Here is a 13,903-nt window from a genome sequence, read left to right as displayed (position 1 = left end):
CCAATATTAATTGAACAAATTGCAAAAGATTCAGCAACACAGATGTCCAAAATACTGTATAATTATGCCGTTAAAGCAGACGGCTTTCAGCTGTGTGTGTGTGTGCAGCGCTCATCTTACTATTGTGTTGCTAGTGTTTTAGTTAGTTAAATAGTACCTGATGGTCAGAAAAGGTGTCTCCACGGGTGTCTTGCCGCGCAGTGTCTCAGGGGAGTCGACGGCAGCTATGGACGAGACAAGCTCAACTTTTCTCCGGTAAGAAATGACTTTTTAACCACAATTTTCTCACCGAAACCTGCTGGTTGACATTTGGTAGGGATCCATGTTGGCTTGACCGCACTCTGATCCATAGGAAAGTTTCACCTCCAGGAATTTTAAACGAGGGAATCACCGTGTGTTTGTGTGGCTAAAGGCTAAAGCTTCCCAACTCCACCTTTCAACTGTGACTTCTCCAATATTAATTGAACAAATTGCAAAAGATTCAGCAACACAGATGTCCAAAATACTGTGTAATTATGCCGTTAAAGCAGACGACTTTTAGCTGTGTGTGTGTGCAGCGCTCATATTTCCCTAAAACCCGTGACGTCTTGCGTACACGTTATCTTTCTACTGTGTTGCTAGTGTTTTAGTGAGTTAAATAGTACCTGATAGTCGGAAGAGTGTCTCCACGGGTGTCTTGACGCGCAGGGTCTCAGGGGAGTCGACGGCAGCTATAGACGACACAAGCTCAGCTTTTCTCCGGTAAGAACTGACTTTTTAACCACAATTTTCTCACCGAAACCTGCGTGTTGACATTTGGTCGAGATCCATAGGAAAGTTTCACCTCCAGGAATTTTAAACAAGGAATCACCGTGTGTTTGTGTGGCTAAAGGCTAAAGCTTCCCAACTCCACCTTTCTACTTTGACTTCTCCAATATTAATTGAACAAATTGCAAAAGATTCAGCTACACAGATGTCCAAAATACTGTATAATTATGCCGTTAAAGCAGACGGCTTTCAGCTGTGTGTGTGTGTGTGTGTGTGTGCAGCGCTCGTCTTACTATTGTGTTGCTAGTGTTTTACTTAGTTAAATAGTACCTGATAGTCGGAAAGGTGTCTCCACGGGTGTCTTGCCGCGCAGTGTCTCAGGGGAGTCGACGGCAGCTATGGACGAGACAAGCTCAGCTTTTCTCCGGTAAGAAATTACTTTTTAACCACAATTTTCTCACCGAAACCTGCTGGTTGACATTTGGTAGGGATCCATGTTGGCTTGACCGCACTCTGATCCATAGGAAAGTTTCACCTCCAGGAATTTTAAACGAGGGAATCACCGTGTGCTAAAGGCTAAAGCTTCCCAACTCCACCTTTCAACTGTGACTTCTCCAATATTAATTGAACAAATTGCAAAAGATTCAGCAACACAGATGTCCAAAATACTGTGTATGTATGCCGTTAAAGCAGACAACTTTTAGCTGTGTGTGTGTGCAGCGCTCATATTTCCTTAAAACCCGTGATGTCTTGCGTACACGTCATCATTACACGACGTATGGAAGACGAAACTCCCGGGATATTTAAAATTGTAATTTAGTAAACTAAAAAGGCCGTATTGGCATGTGTTGCAATGTTAATATTTCATCATTGATATATAAACTATCAGACTGCGTGGTGGGTAGTAGTGGGTTTCAGTAGGCCTTTAAGGAATTGGTCTATTTTCCCCTCTAATAGCATAGTTGTACCCGCCCGTCCATCCCCCACCCCACCCCGGCCCCGCCGCCCTCTGCTGCCTTTGTTCTCCTCCCACCAAGCGGGAGCAGATGGTTCTCTGCTTGGCTTGGTGCGGGCTGACAGACAGCTGCTCTCCGCCAATAGGCTGCCCGGGAATCAGCTGACTGGCGTGGTTAGCGCCAGGTGTTTTTTTTTTAATCATTTTTTTGTGTTTTTTTTCCGCTTCTGTCGGAGTGTTAGCAGGGTGTCAATTTGCTCCGCGAAGGCTAGCAGCAGGTCGGCTCGTCTCCTCCGCCGACCACCGTGCATCTTTTCCGGCAGCAGCTGTGGAGGAATACACGTTTATATCCGTCTTTTTTTTTTGACAACAATTACAGTATTTCATGTTTCGACGAAGGACCCACGCCTTTTAATGACATTGACATGAAACGTCAACAAGGTGAGACCCACTGGAAAAACACCTGCTTTTATTCACATTTGTATTTTTTTGGACTTATTTTAAAAATGTCACTAATGGCGGGGAGTGTCGGGCACGATGTGTTTATTGTAACTAAGCACTTTGTTTTATCTCCCAGTGCTTTTATTTTGGACACACTCAAGGGCATGTAGCTACCAATTTACCTCAATAAAACCATTATTCATAATTAGACTTACCGAAAGTCCAAAAGGCAGCAGTTCGCCATAATAGAGAATATTATGAAATACATCGAGGCAGCAATGCGTCAAAAACTAACTTTGATCTCTTTGCGGCGCCGGGGGCTTGTACGCATGCGCAGCATCGGCTAAATGTGATTTGCATATTAATGTTAAAGTGAGAATGGGCAGATGTCTTCAGCTTCACAACAAGTGCGAGGAGGAGTTGCCTTTCTTGGAGATGCTGCACTGGGAGATATGGGGGGGTGTGTTGGCAGGGGGTCCTTTGTGGATTGTGCGGCTTCTTGCTGCAGCTGTTAGACTATTGTGATAGAACGCAGGTGTCAAAGTCAAGGCCCGGGGGCCAGATTTGGCCCGCCTCACCCCATTTGTGTGGCCCCCGAAAGAGTAAAAATAATGTGTAAATAAGGTGCCTTATCTTTTCTTAATAAATGTACTACAAAAATAAATATACTGCATACAATTACAATGTTATGTCCCGAATGCACATGAGATAGGTTCTAGCGACCCCAAAAAGGGACAAGCGGTAGTGTGTGTGTGTGTATATAAATATATATATATTAGGGCTGCGTATCTTTAAGTGTCCCATGATACGATTCAATATCAATTCTTGGGGTCGCGATTTGATTATATATCGATTTTTTTTGATTCAACACAATTCTTGATTCAAAAACGATATTTTTCCAACTCAAAACAATTCTGTATTCATTCAATACATAGATTTCAGCAGGATCTACCCCAGTCTGCTGACATGCTAGCAGAGTGTTAGATTAAAAAAAAAATAAAGCTTTTATAATTGTAAAGGACAATGTTTTATCAACTGATTGCAGTAATGTAACTTTGTTTTAACTATTAAACGAACCAAAAATACGACTTATTTTATCTTTGTGAAAACATTGGACACAGTGTGTTGTCAAGCTTATGAGATGCGATGCAAGTATAAGCCACTGTGACACTATTGTTTTTTTTTTTTTTTTTATAAATGTCTAATGATAATTTCAATGTGGGATTTTTAATCACTGCTATGCTGAAATAATAACTAATATTGATACTGTTGTTGATGATATTCATTTTTGTTTCACTGCTTTTGGTTTGTTCTGTGTCGTGTTTGTGTCTCCTCAATTGCTCTGTTTATTGCAGTTCTGAGTGTTGCTGGGTCAGGTTTGTTTTTGAAATTGGATTATATCGTTATGGTATTGCTGTGTATTGGTTTGTTGGATTGATAAAAAAATAATAATAATAATAATAATTTAAAAAATGAGAATCGATTCTGAATCGCACATCGTGATAATCGATTTTTTCCCAGACCCTTAAAAAAAAAAAAAAAAAAATATATATATATATATATATATACATACATATATATATACAGTATATATGTATATAAAATCCATCCATCCATTTTCTACCGCTTGTCCCGTTCAGGGTCGCAGGTGTCTATCTCAGCTACAATCGGGCGGAAGGCGGCGTACACCCTGGACAAGTCGCCACCTCATCGCAGGGCCAACACAGATGGACAGACAACATTCACACTCACATTCACACACTAGGGCCAATTTAGTGTTGCCAATAAACTGTATATTATGTATGACAAAAATAAATGTACTGCGTACAATTAAATATATATACACTTTAATCATCTCTAGTAATAAAACAAAATATATCATCATACATTTCAAAACAATTTTATCGTTCAAATAAAGATAACTTGTCACACACACACACACAATTACACTCAGAAATTACTCTCTGCGTTTGACTCATCTCCATGTTCCACCCCCTGGGAGGTGAGGGGAGCAGTGAGCAGCAGTGGTGGCCGCGCTCTGGAGTCATTTTGGTGATTTAACCCCAAATTCTAACCAAATAAGAAACAACAACCGTATATTTTAAAGTATAAAAAACTTGCTTGAATTTGGTACCGTTTTGCCAGTCCTTTAATTTAATTCTATGTATTTCTTTTTATTTCATATGCTGTAAAAAACAAAAAAAACCCTGCAAATATTACGGTAAAATTGTGGCGACTGAGCTGCCAGTTTTATACAGTACAATATTTAAGATTTGCTTTTGTACAGCGTATGTAAAAAAAGACATGTTTTATGTATACACATTTATATTCATATTGTATATTATTCACTGTTAAAATCGACCCTCTGAGGGCAACCGTAACTGCAATGTGGCCCTCAAAGAAAACAAGTTTGACACGCCGGCAAAGATGCTGACTAATATCCACCGATCCGGTGGCCATGTACTGCTTGCCTGTGTATCGGCTGGGGACATTTCTGCGCTGCGGATCCGCCTCCGCTTGGGATGGTTTCCTGCTGGCTCCGCTGTGAACGGGACTCTCGCTGCTGTGTTGGATCCGCTTTGGACTGGACTCTCGCGACTGTGTTGGATCCATTGTGGATTGAACTTTCACAGTATCATGTTAGACCCGCTCGACATCCATTGCTTTCCTCCTGTCCAAGGTTCTCATAGTCATCATTGTCACCGACGTCCCACTGGGTGTGAGTTTTCCTTGCCCTTATGTGGGCCTGCCGAGGATGTCGTGGTGGTTTGTGCAGCCCTTTGAGACACTAGTGATTTAGGGCTATATAAGTAAACATTGATTGATTGATTGATGTATTTTGTTGCTTTTCAAAATAAAGGGCACAGCAGCAAATTTCACTAGGAATAGATAGATATGTTTCTTATTGCAATCAAAGAACAATTACGGTATTAAATAACATAGTGAACATACTAGAAAACTTCTCTAAGCGAACGGGTTGCCAAAACTCCTAATTTGACTGCTGACATATGCGGTATATTGCAGCATTTCCGTATTATTTTGTCATGATTATGAGGGACGTGGTAGAAAATGGATGGATTCTACTGTTCCCTCTAATTTTTCACGTGTTTGAGCAAACGTAAAAACTCCCAGAGTTGAGCATGCGAGCATGTGAGCAATATCAGGCGTGCACACAGTGGCCATACCAGCATCACACCCGTCCCAGACCTGACTAAATAACAAGTTACACGTTTTATTTTAATAATCAAATGACAGTAGTCATTTTCATGAGATTATTTTTGTGATATAAGTGTTTTGACCCCTTTATGATTAAAATAAACATTTAATGACATTGTTTGTCTGGGTGGGGTTCCAACTCTGTAAATAATTTGTACCTCTTTCAAAAAAAACATTTAGTCCCCTTAAAACATTCTCATGTTACACAATGTGATGTAAGCATGGGATAAAGCAGACCTGGGCAAATTAAGGCCCTTTTTATTATTATTATTATTAAAATGGAAACTGTAGCTGCCATTATGATGTACAGTGATGTTTTTAAATGATTGTAAGTTTTGAACAATACAAAGTATTTTGATAGTTGCAATCTGCACTTTTGCATGATATACCAGTTACTATGGTAGTCTAAGTCAGTGGTTCTCAAATGGGGGTACGGGTACCCCTGGGGGGTACTTGAAGGTATGCCAAGGGGTACGTGAGATTTTTTTTTAAATATTCTAAAAATAGGAACAATTCAAAAATCCTTTATAAATTCATTTATTGAATAATATTTCAACAAAATATGAATGTAAGTTCATAAACTGTGAAAAGAAATGCAACAATGCAATATTCAGTGTTGACAGCTAGATTTCTTGTGGACATGTTCCATAAATATTTTTTGTTTAAAATATTCCTTTTTTGTGAAGAAATGTTTAGAATGAAGTTGATGAATCCAGATGGATCTCTATTACAATCCCCAAAGAGGGCACCTTAAGTTGATGATTACTTCTATGTGTAGAAATCTTTATTATAATCGAATCACTTGTTTATTTTTCAACAAGTTTTTAGTTATTTTTATATCTTTTTTTCCAAAATAGTTCAAGAAAGACCACTAAAAATGAGCAATATTTTGCACGGTTATACAATTTAATAAATCAGAAACTGATGACATAGTGCTGTATTTTTACTTCTTTATCTCTTTTTTTCAACCAAAAATGCTTTACTCTGATTAGGGGGTACTTGAATTAAAAAAAATTTTGAAAAAAGGTTGAGAACCACTGGTCTAAGTCAGTGTTTTTCAACCTTTTTTGAGCCAAGGCACATTTTTTTCATAAAAAAAATACGGAGTCACTCCACCATCAGAGAAGGTTAAAAAATGAAACTCCACCAGGTTGTCTGACCTTATTTTGAGTTTATTGTTGTTTCCTGTGTGTCATGCTTTAGTTCCTGTCTTGCGCTGGTATTTTGGTGACATTTCCTGTTTTGTTGGTGTTCTCCTGTAGCAGCTTCACGCCTTCTTTTGAGTGCTATTTCCCGAACCTGCTTTGTTTTCGCAATCAAAACTATTTAAGTTGTGCGTAGGCCATCCTTATTTGTGGAGACATTGTTGATTGTCATGTCAAGTACAAGCTGTAAGTTTTTGCTGTCGTCCAGCATTCTGTTTTTGTTGACTTTGTAGCCACTTCAGTTTTACTTTTGTTTTACATAGCCATCCCTATGCTTCAGTGCCTTTTCCTCGCGGGACTTGCCTTTTTGGTGATTTTTAGTTTAAGCGCTACATACCTCTTTACCTGCAGGCTGTCTCCCGCTGTGCACTGCATATTGGGATCACGACAAACCATCCTTGACGCGTTCCGACAACACAATGAACTAACTACCTGCTGCCACTTACTGATATGGAGTATTACAAGATTACCCTGCCAAGCTCTAGACAGCACAGGCACTAGACAATGGCACATTATTATGATTATAAATTTGCAAAAAATATATTTTGGACCAATTAGGTGAAGTTGCATAATTTCCCACGGCACACCAGACAATATCTCACGGCACAGTGGTTGAAAAACACTGGTCTAAGTCACAGCACCTCAGACAAGGCACCAAATAGTGTGGGTGGGGAGCGTTTCCACAGAGTTCTTTCCAGAGCGGCCAGCCTGAAATGCGGGTGTCAGGGACAGACGCGGAGGGAGTTTTTTACTACAAAGTTCTAAAGCTTTGTGATGTATCATATTGGTGGTGGGTTTATTTTACCCTTCACATTCATTTCAATGTGTTTGTTGCATTTTTGTTGCGTTTCGCTTAATTGTAAAATGTCGATCGAGATAGGGTGTGACGTTCATATGTTGTCAATATTCAGTGTTTTATCGTTCGTACTTAATATTGTAAATCCCACATTCTTTATTTTCATGTACATTCTGGGTGTCTCATTCAGTAAAAATATGTACAATTCCAGTCCGTTTTTTAAGGAATTCAATCAGACATTATTTTGAGGTTTTGAATTAGTGTTCCTAAAAATAGATATACCCGTCCACAGACACATTTTTTCTCTAAATTTTGCCCCCGAGTCAAAATAATTACCCAGGCCTGGGATAAAGTGTATAATCCTGTCACTTTCTGTCCGTAAAATATATCTTTTCATGAGCATTTCTATAATCTAGTAACAGCATTTCATGATTAATATCCATATATTTACATTCTTAATACATGACAGTGGGATAGGCACACATCTGATTGAGGAACCATTGTACAATGACCTGGAATTTACACTTTATGTGGTGTTTGAGGTGTCCGACTTTTTGTATGGCCGTAAAAACGTCAGCAGCTAAATGCCGTGAGTGTGTGTTGGTGCTAGTGAGAGAGAGAGAGCGGCTACTGTTGTTATGACAGATGACTGAGTTGGTTTAAGCCTGGTTAGTAAAGCAGAACATGACCAGTTTTGCTAGATGTATGTTTTTTACGATGTTTTTGGTGTGGTTACGGCCGAAGAGAAACTGTTTTGTTCAATATAGTAATCGATGGAATTCCTGTCCTATTTAAAGCGTCTCAACAGACGTTACAACGATCGAACGGTGTTGACGATCATTGTTTTATCTGTTGTTGGCCGCTTGTTGTCACCTGTCACTCACAGAGTTGCATTGCAAAATTCTACAAAACAAATTACCGTATTTCCTTGAATTGCCGCAGGGCATATAGTATGCGCCTGCCTTAAATTACTGCCGGGTCAAACTCGCTTCGCAAAATAATTAGTATTACCGCCTGGTCAAACTCGTGACATCACGAGTGACACTTCCCCTGTCATCATTTTCAAAATGGAGGAGGCTGGTTTCACTACAGGTAATTTGAAATCGCATAAAGGGAAGAAGATTAAGAGCTATTCAGTAGGATTTAAGGTCCAGGCTTACATCACACTCAAATTTTGACTCCATGCCTTTGGTAAGTGCCGGAGTGAGAAGAGGTTTTAAAACAATTAGCGCATGCTTACTTTTACCGCATGTCTTTGGTAAGCGCAGGAGTGAGAAGAGGTTTTAAATTAATTAGCACCCCGGCGGCAAATCAAGGAAATACGGTATGTGTTAATTTCGTGTGGAGTTCAGATTGGATTTTATATTGTGCGTGGCATAGTTGCTGTGCACACAGGATTTTTAATCCACTTGTTCTTTTTCGGTTAATATTTGATTATTTTCTGTATTAACATGTTGAAACTACACTTCTGTTAAAATCTACTATGCACTATGTAATTACAGGATCATACGTTGGTCATATTTAAAGTCGTCCTGTGTCCAGGGACATAATTACTTAGTCTATAAACAATAAAAAAAAAGACAAAGTATTTTGTATTATTAAAAAATATCGATGTCATTATTGTATTGTCGACTATAGTATCGTTAAAATCGATATTTGTGTATATTCACTCATTTGTTTGCATTCTGAAGTGCTAGCTTGTTGTTAGCGGTTAGCTTTTGTTTCCTCTTACGGTGTGTCATGAAGCATGTTTAACTATCCCTTGTCGTTCAGGGATGATACTTAAATATCGTAGTTTTTTTTGTCGCCATGGAACCGGGGAATAGTGATGTAGAAGTAGCTAAAATCACTGTGTGGACAGACGTTAGCCGCTAGCTAGTTAATAGCAAGCTACTAGCTAGCTATTTGTTAAAGCACTGCTTGAAAAGCGGCGCTTAATCGTTTATAACTCCATTTTTATCGTTAGTTTTGAAGCCAAAATATGTCCATTTTCCTTCTTTTGTCTCAACACTGTTTCTGCTTGCAAGTGGTCTGTGCGTGTGTCACGACATGTGCCTCAGCGCGCCATCAGACGCATGACAAAAAAACTAACTATTTTTCAATGGCAGTTAAGCATGTTTTTTCAATTTATTAGTACTGCGATACTTTATTATTACTGGTATATCATACAATCCTACTTGTATCCTTACTTTCAACGGCATCCATGTGACGAGTGGAAGGATGATAATGGGTTCTTTTTCAACAAGTTAGTTGCATATCTTGTATTATGATATTTGTTACTATGCCGTGCCCTTTTATATTGGAGGTGATTGTCTGCGTTGAATTTGTGACGTGTAATTCTCTGCCGAAACACTGGAGGTGGTGTTTCCCATAGAGACACCTCCTTTTTTTTGAAACCATTGCCGGCTATTTTTTATCTTTCTTAGTTCCTTACCGTCCTTTGTTGAAAATAGGGGTGTAAGGATAGGACAATGTGTTATCACGGTTATTGTTATAATTGTAAGATTGTTGAATGTGCTCGAAAAGTACTTAAACACACACTGAAATATTTTAACTAAGTTTGAAAAAAAAAAAAAAAAAAAATCAACATACTCGGCAGAAGAAACATAAAATATTGTTCTGGCTACTTAAGAGCCCAATCATTTCTATTGGAGGGTTTAAAATGTTTTTCCGTTGTAATTTGTAAAGGTGTTTTAGAGTGTTTTTTAAATGACAAAGGCAAAAATTATAGTATAACTATTAGGGACGAGCGATATATCGATATACTCGATATATCGCGGGTTTGTCACCGTGCGATATAGAAAATGACTATATTGTGATCCAATCCAATCCAATCCACTTTATTTATATAGCACATTTAAACAACAATAACGTTTCCAAAGTGCTGCACAGCCATGTTAAAAACAATTGTAAAAAAAATTAATAAATAAAATAAAATAAAAAAAGTATATATATATATATATATATATATATATATAATGCTCCACCAATGACTGAATAAAAACAAAAAATAAATAAATATAAAACAAATAAAAACAATATAAAAACAAATATGATTAAAAACTATTTTAAAGGGTAAAATCAATTAAAACAGTAAAATAGAAATCAAAGTGTATAAAAAACACAGAGGACAACAGAGGACCACACAACTCACATAGTGTTAAAAGCCAAAGAATAAAAGTGGGTCTTAAGACGAGACTTAAAACACTCCACTGTGGAAGCAGTTTGAACATGGAGGGGCAGAGTGTTCCAGAGCTTAGGACCGACCACAGAGAAGGCCCTGTCTCCCCTGGTCTTAAGTCTGGTCTTGGGCACCACGAGCTGGAACTGGCTCTCGGACCTCAGAGCGCGCGCAGGAATGTAAATTTGGATGAGGTCCGAGATATATTGAGGTGCCAGTCCATGTAAAGATTTAAAAACAAACAGCAATGTTTTAAAATCAATTCTAAAATGGACAGGGAGCCAGTGCAAACTCTGAAGAATTGGGGTTATATGCTGCTGATATTCGAGTACCGCATTTTTCGGATTATAAATCGCTCCGGAGTATAAATCGCACCAGCCGAAAATGCATAGTAAAGAAGGAAAAAAAAACATACATAAGTCGCACTAGAGTATAAGTCGCATTTTTTGTGGAAATCGATTTGATAAAATCTAACATCAAGAATAGACAGTTAAAAGGCAATTTAAAATAAATAAAGAATAGTGAACAACGGGCTGAATAAGTGTACGTTATATGAGGCATAAATAACCAACTGAGAAGGTGCCTGGTATGTTAACGTAACATATTATGGTAAGAGTCATTCAAATAACTATAACATACAGAACATGCTATACGTTTACCCAAACAATCTGTCACTTCTAATCGCTAAATCCGATGAAATCTTCTTCCTCGGTGTCGCTTCTAAATAACTCTGCCAACTCCAAAGGTAGACAATGCGCCGCTTCCTCTTCTATCAGTACATCCAGTTTCTTACGTGAATGAGATAAATTATATTATTTACTATTTTACGGTAATGTGTTGATAATTTTACACATAAATCGCTCTAGAGTATAAGTCTCACCTTTGGCAAACTATAAAAAAAACTGCGATTAATAATCCGAAAAATACGGTATATGTTCTCACACAGTTGCTTTTAGCTGCGGGCATTACACTACATGTGTTTCCCCACTCTTTCTTGTCTCTCCTTCTCACAGTGACATAAACAAGCGCACCTTCTTACGCACGTCACGCGTGCAATGTCACACTTTCTCCCCGAGCAGAGAGGTAGCTACATTGGTAACATTAGCAGTTAGCGGTGCGCTGCGAGTGGTAATACAAGAGAGAGAAGGTGCGAATATGGTAACAAATGGAGGAATAATTAATTTAAAGAAAACCAGCAGGGGGTCCATCGTCTGGCGGTGGTTTGGCTTCAAGCGGGAATACCAGTATGTTAAACAATTATGCGGCAAAAGCGTTGCTACAAAAAGTAGCAGCACTGCTAATGTAGCATCATTTGAAAAGTTACCCGGTGTAGCTCGGTTGGTAGAGCGGCCGTGCCAGCAACTTGAGGGTTGCAGGTTCGATCCACACTTCCGCCATCCTAGTCACTGCCGTTGTGTCCTTGGGCAAGACACTTTACCCACCTGCTCCCTGTGCCACCCACACTGGTTTAAATGTAAAAATTAGATATTGGGTTTCACTTTGTAAGCGCTTTGAGTCACTAGAGAAAAAGCGCTATATAAATATAATTCACTTCACTTCAGTACCCGCTAGAAAATAGAGTTTTTGAAACTGCATGTCAACATCTCCGTTCAGTGCCACACCCACAAAATGCCCAAGCAACAATTTCCAGATCAACACCGTAAGAAAAAAAATCAACAACAGGAGATAACGTCCGCAGGAACCTACTATAGAACCAAGGACATATATACACTGTTTGATTTCCTATTATGCAGCTAATTTTTGACAGTTTTTGAAACATCTTGTGTGACATCATGCACAAAAGTGCACTTTATTTGTTTTTAACTATTGTAGTGGCGTTCTGTACAACACGTGCACTTTAATTTAGAGTTTTTTGATATGTCATCTTAGTAACATTATGCACAAAAGTGCACTCTTAGCTTATTTAAAAATGTCTCTGACAAGCTTGCACTTTCTGTTTTGGAAATGACAATGTTTGTGCCATTGATTAATAATTGTTTAATAAGTACAGTTTTTGTCAATTGACTTAGTTGTGATTTCCTTATCTGCATGAAAGTTTAAAATGAGCATATATTAATGCAGTATGAACAAGAATGTTTTAATGTAGACACATTGAATCATCATACTGCTGTGATTATATGCATCAAGTGTTCATTCAAGGCAAAGGCAAAATATCGGATTCTATATCGTGTATCGGGACATGGCCCAAAATTATCGTTATTTGTATCGTATTAGGGCTTGAGGCATGGGTAACTTACACATCTGTGAAGGCACCATTACTGCTGAAAGGTACATACAGGTTTTGGAGCAACATATGTTGCCATCCAACCAACGTTATCATGGACGCCCCTGCTTATTTCAGCAAGACAATGCCAAGCCACGAGTTACAGCAGCGTGGCTTCATAGTAAAAGAGTGCGGGTTCCAGACTGACCTGCCTGTAGTCCAGACCTGTCTCCCTTTGAAAATGTGTGGAGCAATATGAAGCGTAAAATACGACAACGGAGAGCCCGAACTGTTGAACAACTTAAGGTGCACATCAAGCAAAAATGGGAAGGAATTTCACCCGAAAAGCTTCAAAAATTGGTCTCCTCAGTTCCCAAATAATCAATCTGTTTGTGTCTGCAGCAATCACTTTGTAAAATGTTTGTTTGAACATTTGATTTGTTTGAGAAACTTTCTGTGAGGCACTCGAGTTTATCCTCGACTATAGTCAGTGTTTGAGACCAGAACTAAACGTAAAGAAAGGACAAGATGCCTACATATAACTACGAAGACCTGGTTGTACAAATAAACTAACGTCTTGTTAAGTACTGTGTAATGTCATTGTCTATTTTCACAGCAGAAACTAAAAGCTTGGTTGTAGTTGTGCAGGAAAGTCAGAATGTTTCATTCGACACAGATGACCACATTAAAAATATCCTTAATAGTATTAGTAAACTAAATAAAGACATCTCTCATAGATTTGACAGCATATACTAAATCTTGATATCGCTCGCAAACATTGCTGAACAACTGGGACATCTTTAGCTAAATAATGTGATAACATAATAACTTTGCACCATGAAAAACAACTGCTGACAGAGATGAAACTAATATTTGCAGCAGGAGCTCATTAGCTTCACTTTTACAGCAGCACAGCACTCAATCATATCAATCAATGACGTTACTTAGCGATGCATGAACAAGTCCAACATTGTATTTCACAGATGAATGCCTAATTTGTGGACCTTTACAGATGTAAAGACATGATGTATCTCTAATCGTTTCTTCTTTATGTCCTTTTGAGTGTCAAAGAATGTAAGGTAGAGGCGAGCAGTAATGTTGTGGTGATGATAAATGGTTTGAATCTTTCAAAAATATT

The 13,903-nt window shown here is 38.5% G+C and overlaps 1 protein-coding gene across 1 annotated transcript in view; it reads left to right on the top strand.

The window, feature by feature from the left end:
- The first annotated feature begins 1,826 nt into the window (after window positions 1–1,826).
- Window positions 1,827–13,903, top strand: part of lrrn1 (leucine rich repeat neuronal 1) — a 29,930-nt gene continuing 17,853 nt past the window's right edge. The window contains exon 1 of the mRNA XM_061874775.1: window positions 1,827–2,143. The gene's annotated coding sequence lies outside the window, so the exon portion shown is untranslated. The remainder of the gene's footprint in view (window positions 2,144–13,903) is intronic.

Source organism: Nerophis ophidion, linkage group LG16, assembly GCF_033978795.1.
Source record: "Nerophis ophidion isolate RoL-2023_Sa linkage group LG16, RoL_Noph_v1.0, whole genome shotgun sequence".
Classification (NCBI taxonomy): domain Eukaryota; kingdom Metazoa; phylum Chordata; class Actinopteri; order Syngnathiformes; family Syngnathidae; genus Nerophis; species Nerophis ophidion.
Note: the sequence above shows the minus strand (reverse complement) of the source record. Positions and strands in the feature narration are given on the sequence as shown.